This window comes from Canis lupus, chromosome 2, assembly GCF_011100685.1.
Source record: "Canis lupus familiaris isolate Mischka breed German Shepherd chromosome 2, alternate assembly UU_Cfam_GSD_1.0, whole genome shotgun sequence".
Taxonomy (NCBI): Eukaryota; Metazoa; Chordata; class Mammalia; order Carnivora; family Canidae; genus Canis; species Canis lupus.
Genome location: NC_049223.1, coordinates 26,656,188 through 26,664,106, shown reverse-complemented (window position 1 = coordinate 26,664,106; position 7,919 = coordinate 26,656,188).

The following is a 7,919-nucleotide window of genomic DNA, read 5'->3' as shown; positions in this document are numbered from 1 at the left end:
GATTCAAAACATACATATTGACGCATTCCCCCCAGAAAGAAACACACAGATCCCTTCCAGAAATTCACTCTCAAGGCATGCACATGCGAACAAAGAGAAACCCAAGACTCACAGTTCATTTGAATTCACAAGGGAAAATTTTCGGGATGAATGTTGCTTTGACGTTGTCTAACTGATGCGGAGGGAAGCCAAACCTGTTTTTAATTGCAAAGCCAAATGGTTTATGCATGGGCTCTGCATGCTTGTGAGAACATGTTGCTTTTAGAGCCCCCTCCCCTTCTGTGAACACGAGACTAGGCTTGCCAGCACCGTGTTTGAGTACGGCCACGTTTAAAATGAGAAGCCTTGCAGGTATTTTTAAGGTGTGTGTGTGTGGGGGGGTGTCAATCTGTCAGAGATGTCACTATAAGTGGATCTATCTGCCTATCTGTTACCACTTGCTAATTATGGATTTGGGTGATAATTGTCATAAATCTTGCCACAAAACGTGCAATAAAATGCATGTTCTGGGGGTAGAGGGTGATGCGTGCAGAAGGATAAAGCTAGACTCTGAGGGTTTGGGATCAACGGATCACAAAGCCTGTGCTGTAGAATTGTTTCACTGTTTAATATTCCAATGAATACACATATTGTTGTGTGTGTCAGGTTGCTTCAGGCAACATTGCTGGCATTCCATTATAGGAATGGTGAGTGTACACAGCACAGAGTCTGTAGAGAAGTTTCTCTCCATATGGCCAGAAAGGGCCTTCAGGAATACTCTGTCCTTATTGCAGCCATCCTAGAGAGGACTAAGAAAGAAACCAAACAAATGACTAGCAAAATAAGAAGTTTTCTTTTGTTTTTAAGGCCAGACCAATCACGGCAAAGTGAGATACTGGAAAAAAAATCTTGAGATGGGTTTTAACTATTCGTTGTTCCAAAGATTACTTACAGGTAAGGATGAGAAAAGCTGGAACAGAAGGCGCACAATTTGTAAAGAAGGTCTACACATTTTGGAAAGAGTTGGCAGTAACAGAAAGTGTAGCCTAAAAATAGTTTTTGCTTCTGTGTCCAGCTCTTGAAGTCACTGCCACCATCAGTTGCTGACTCATTAACTGACACAGTCACCTTATCTTCTAATCTCAGCAGCTTACTTTTCCCTCGTCAGCTGTCATCTGCACATACACACACACACACACACACACAGCCTGTGGCTTTGAATATTAATTTTACAGTCTGCAACATGAGTCCAAATGTTGAGTTTAAGAAGTCCACTTTGTCTTTAGTGAAGTCGATCGGTACTTTTTTTCTGATATTCTGTGAAAGACTGTGAGTTTTCTTAGGGGCAGGGCAAAAAATTTATCAATCCTCTGTTCTCAAAGTAGATATTCACTAAGTATTAAGAAATAAAGGATTCTTCTTAAAAATACTTTCTTCTGAGAAGGTGAATCACGGGATCACCTGGCCATCAGAGGACCAAGGGTGCCTCTGGACAGTGTTGCTTACTACTCTTAACGTAATTAAGCAAGCAGCTCTTGGACCCCTAGAAAAAGAGGGCCCTAAAATAAAGGAAGATAGTCCCTACCTCTAAGTGTCCTATGTTCATATTCAAACCACAAGGTCTAAGTTATATATGTCAAATTCTCTGTTGACACATATGCACATTTAACAGAACTCATTGGTCAAGGCTTAGTAGTGCCTGGTTCATACAACTCCAAAGGAATAGGAGCCTAGAGCATTCTAGCTCAGCATTCAAAATGAAATGTTCTTGGGTTACTCATCCCTTTGCCCGTGGCCTACTCTAAGTACACAGATTAGTATACCCATGAATAGGAACAGAGTCATGTACATACACTGCTTACATTTTTTTTTCCCAAGCTGGGGTGCCTACTCTTTACTTACCATCAACTAGCACTGTTTATTTCAGGCTCCAGCTCACCCAGGCAATTTTCTTAGTAAGGGAAGCAGTGTGCATAGTCATTCCGCTTATACCTATTGACCACCTCAGGGAACAGGTGTGGTATAGCTTTCTCTGGTCTTTGTCTGCTCTTCACTAACCATTCAGAGGGTGTAACACAGAGTTGAAACCTAAATAATATAAACTTATTGAAGGTAGGAATAGTCATAATAAAATCAGTTATGTATTGTGGATCTACAAAATATATTATAGCCAATATTGTAGGAATGACCTGCACATACGTCACAACTACACTATTTGGGGTACTATTACCATGCCTATTTAATGAAATGAGAAAATTGAAGCCCGGAAAACTTGACTGGTTTGGCTAAAGGCATGTGCTGGAAACCAATCTGGGAATTGAACTCTGGTCTGTAAACCCATGCTGTTTTTTATGTCTTCCATTTTCCTCTGAGATAGGTGGCATGATAGATCAAGAGCTGCCATACCATGGAGGAAGAGGTTTGTTATTGGTTGTTAAGGAGTGTTTCTTAGGTAGAATCAGACTCTTTGCCCCTGTATTTAGTTCAATGGGATAATGAAAAGACAAGAAAACAGTACTCTTCTCTACAATTAGGGACTAGAGGAGAAAGGGTTTTATTATGTATGTGTGAGGAGGTGTATGAAGGGGGATAAGGAGGTGTACATTGGGAGGAGGAGATGTAATTTAGTTTAACAATGTTTTTGAGTGACTGTCGTCAGCAAGGCCCTCTGTGTTCAGGGTCTGGACCTGACAAGATAAATGACTCAGGCTCCTTGTCTTCACTGTTCAAGATCTACTTAACAGTCCAACAAGGAAGAAACTACATAGAAACCAAGGCGATGTGGAATAAGAAGTGATCTAGTGAAGTTCACTGAGGACTCTGGAGATACAGAAGAAGGTGATTTAGTCCAGCCAAGGTAAGGGAGGTATAGAAAATGAGGTAATAGATATGATGGATCCAGTTGCTCCAAAGCAGTGGGAGTATAATTGGTCTTGGTTTCCCAAACACACCAAGAGTTTTCCTAGGCTAAGTAGTGACTCAGGACATGTGGGATGAACTCAAACAAGAAAGGGGTGCCTCAGAAACACCGTGGCTCTCAGGCACATGTCAACTAGGGCTGGCTACATCATTTGCAGATTCAGTGTGAAATAAAAATGTGAGCCCCTGCTTAAAGAGCAGGAAAAAAGTGCATTAAAGGCATTGAAATATAAAACTCTTTCTCTGTTCTTCTACAGACTCTCTCTGGACTAGTCATGCTGTTATTTGCTATTTAATGTCATTCTAGGTAAGGAAAACTTAAACATTTAAACTATTAGCACAAATGGTACCATTAATCTTTATATTGTGCAATGCCAGGTTTCAAAGCAAATTTAAGAACATTTAAGTCACACGCACAGAAATCATGCACTGCCTGTGTTAGCACTCACACATGCAAGATGTAGTTTATTCTATTCTCATCAGAACAGTGGAAATGCTGCACAAAACCAACTCAACTGTTTTTATTTCACTTCTTGATACATGAGCCTTCTAGCAATGCAACACGCTTGCCTTGTGCTCTCTTGGAACCTCTGTGAGTCCCTACATCTAGGGTCATGGGGCATCACAAATGCTATACACGAATGGGGTGACAGGGAACAGGGGAACAATCTGTATATTTCCTCTGCTCACACATATTCTCCATGGTCTCATTGGATTTCACTTACAAAACATCGGTCCAAAGATAAAATTCTTAAGAGTTGCAAGACAATGACAGCAGAGCATTAAATCAAGCCCAGGGTCCTTCTGAGCACAGGGTGATTGCGCAGGTTGCAAGCCCGTGAAGCTGGCCTCGCTGTCAACACAATTTCATCTTTGACAACAAAGCAAGGTCAAAAGATCAAACAGGAATTCTCTGCTCTTTGACTCTGGCCAAGAGATCAACCATCCTTCATCTTGCAGAAGTCCAAACCAGGAATACAACGTGATTATTCAAAAGGAAGGATAAATCATTGCCCAGAATTTGTTAGCATGAACTTGAACAAGAGACCAGCTGGGAGTGCGCACATAGATTTGACCCTCCTGTCCATCCTCTTGGTTCTCTGCCCCTATGGAATGAATTTTTCCTCATGGATAGTACTAGGGTAAAGAAAGTTGTCTCTCTCTTTTCTGGGTGCTCAAAAGACAAGGTAAGGCCCTTGCGCAAGGATGGAGAAGGGGCTCTAAAAATGTGTTCACTACTTTCTTTTCCTCAAAAACACAACTTGCTGATATAACTTTATTTTCCTTTTGTGTTGGATTTCCAGGTATAGGCTCTATCCTGGGCAACTTGTGGTTCAGTTTCCTCTCGACCGCTCATTTTCCTTAATTTCATGCCCCGTATACTGTATGCATTTCCCCTGCGCATTAACACTCTGGTGTTCAAATCTAAGTTGAGTTATCCTTGAAAACCCCATATTTTTTATAGATGTCGCTCATCCTCTTGTAATGGATTTTTCTTAACATGTTGATCATTCCGATTTTTCACCAGCTTCATAGTCTACATTTTGAGAAGCAGCAGGGTATGATCTTATTAGTAATAACATAATTAAATAACATTTCTTAAATGCTTATTACACACCAGGTGCAGTTCTAAGCATTTTACAGACATCAACTCCTTTGATACAGCAACTTCATGAGGTTGGTATAATTGTTAATACTATTTTAAAGGCTAGGGTTCTTCGGTCGGGGTTTGAATCCTGGTTTGGCCGTGTATTAGCTTGGGAGGCCATGGACAACTCAACCTATCTCTGTGCTTCAGTGTCCTCACTGATAAAATAGAGGCCACCTCAGATGTTGTACTAAATTAGATAATACATGTGAAAGGCTTAAAACAGGGCTTGGCACAGAGCAGCATTCAAAAAATGTTGGCTATGCTTATTTTTTTACTCCTTTTTCTTCAGAAAAGACTTTCTTTTTGGTGGCTGTGTGCCTTTGGGGTAGCTCTGATCTCTCTGGGTCTCTTTTTCTTCATCACCATTTCAGTGATGATACAGGAACATGGTAAAGATGAGTTGAGGTAGAGCATGGAAAAGGCTCAGCACAGAGCTGGACACTGAGTCAATTCTCGCCAGTGATTATGAGTATTATTAGGTAAGGCCTCCTCCATTAGGATCTTCACTGTTTCTTATGTTTCTTCTCATTTTTATTGAGATATATAGCATTGTGCAAGTGTAAGATGTACAATGTGTTGGTTTAATACCTTTATAGATTACAATATGATCAACATAGCGCTAGCTAACACCTCAATCCCATCACATAGCTCTTTGTGGTGAGAATAATTAGGAGCTACTCACTTGGCAACTCTGAGGCTTACCATACAGGATTATAATGCTGTGCCCTGGATCTTCAGAATTTACATATCCACTAGTTGCACATTTGTAAACTTAACATTTATTCTTCTTTAATCTTCAAATATCAATAGTATTCTGCATGCAGCATCATGCTTAACATTTTTTTCCCTCCTTTCTATGTAGACCTTTGGATGTGCTCTGTTCAGTTTTAGCTCTATTTCCCTCCTATTCCCCATCCCCCCACCTTCTGCCCCCTGTCGGGAAATTCCACCTGTATTTTTACAGCACATTTTTCTGGCACCTTCCACTGTTCCAGTGCTCTGTTTTCTGTTTGGGTCAAAACAATGACATAAGTTTGCAATCAGTAAGTGCCTCTGAGTTTCACTAGTGTGGCCAGCATTCCAAGAAAGCACTAGGAAAGATGCAAAGAATGGAAATTGGATACAGGAGAAGAAATTAAAAATATCAAAGTGTTGTAGATGATGATGGGTATTTAGCTTCCCACCTTTAACTGAGATTTTCTGTTCACTTTTGGATGCATGAAATACAATGGTGACCACTCACATTGGTTCACCACCTCTTTCCTTCATCATATCTGCTGTTTCCTTCTCTTCTTCCTTAAGTCCCCTCTCCCTTCTATAAAGGGGGGGGGGAATAAAACTTATTAGATAAGTTCCTGAATTATATTTTATATTTTAAGGTTGACATTTCTTTGTGTATTTAACCAAGGGTTAAGCCAAGAGTTAAGTTCATTTCTATCTCTTGAATACTGTTACTAATCAATAATTCATAAAGTAACAAATTCTAAAGTGCAACCATTTACATTCTCCTTTAGGTTTCATTTACTCAGTTTTCCTAGGAGTAAAATGGTACAATAACACTTTGTTGTGGAATGTGATTAAAAGGAATTAATTCGGGTCTGTAAAGTACATTAGATTCACGTGGACCATTAAAAGCTACTTTGAGTAAAACCATCACCATGTTTTACAACTCGAAACATAATTCTTCCTCCAAAGCCTCTTTATTCGAGATCACTGGCTTTAATTAGGGATCTCCTTTTGTTCCATTCTTGCCTCACCTCCTTACCACCCCCAAAGGCCTCCTCTGTGCAGACTTTACTGTAAAGGGCTTGTCGAGTCACCTAATTGAATGACAGGGAGCCACTTTTTCCACACCCGCACATTTATATTGTGAAGAACCTAAATGATCAAATCCATTACAAATGAACGTTTAGAATTGACAAGTGTCCTCTTGAGCATGGTACTTATAGCCTTCACTGAGAACTTGTATTCAAAATACATCAGCAGCTATAAAAAAAAAAAATGACGTAGCAGGGTTCTCTCTTAGGAAGCAAAGGTCTTGGTTTAGGTGAAATTCAGCCAATATCCAATTATGTGAGCTTACATTGACTACCTATTCCAATCTCTTCATCTGTGAAATGGGGAGGATGATATTGCTTCTAATAATTTTACTCAGATAATAGGGCAATCCAAGAGCATAAATATGTGTGTTGGGGGTAGAGTGAACTTCTACAACCCACAAATCCATCAGCCCATGACAAATATTACTGGGATTCCCTGCTGTAATCTAAGTATAGGAAGCAAAGGAACAAGATTCTAATGTTCCTGAGATCGTTACTGCTGGATTCTTGCTTGACTGTTCCTGCAAAGAGAGAGTCCTATAAGTGAATTCCGAAGTTATCTCAAACAAAATCTAACTCTCTCTTCTTTACATAATACAAATTCCATTTGGTTGTTAGTCTGCTCTTTCCAGAAGGGACATTTAATCTAATTGGCCATTTTAGAGTTAAGATTCTTCCCCAGAGAGCAGAGCAGACCTCTCCTTATCTCTAGAACACGAGTTTGCATAAAAATAGCAGTAGTCCAGCTGCTGGGTGGCTTTTCATGAAGCCCTGAAGGACAGCCATCTCTGTCTGAGTGTTGGCGGAGAGTCTCTCATCCAGACAGAAAGACCACCAGGGGACATGTAGTGGGAACTTGATACTCAGGAAATCTGTTGATATCCAAGATTTTGGAAAATTCAATCCCAGAGAGTCTTGTACGAGGACAGGAAGGATCTTAGCTATGCTCCTGCTTAACTTTTTAAAAACTTATTCTTATGAAGAGTATTAGAGACAAACTGGATAGTTATGTCAGCCATGAGAATGTACAAAAATCATGTGTTCTTTTTTTTTTTAAGGCAAAGTAATTTTTTTTAAAGGAAGTTGGTAGGGAAGGAGAGAAGACAAGACTCACTGAATTCAGTAAAATCAATTTTGACAAGATCATTTTAATTTATATGCACTGATCATGAATTTGGAGACAGGTGACCTTGACACTAATCAACAGAAAAAGTGGAATATGTACAACTGGTTTGAAAAGATGAACAACCTTCCCAGACAGGAAAAACTGAGAAATTTAAAGGATAGTGAATATAATTCATGATACTGAATGGATCACTTCTTTCCAGGCTCTTTTTATCCTGTCCATATATGCAGATTGGGGTGTTGAAGCAATTATATGAATAATACCATCCCTGAAACCATTTCACCTGAAATATTTAGATGAGGGAGGTAAGGTGATTTTCATGTTACTGTTTTATTATGGTTGGCATTATGTATCTAGATAGTGATTTGAATTCTTAGACTTCCACTGCTGAGTTTGGTGCTATAAATGACCACTGAGGAAGGAT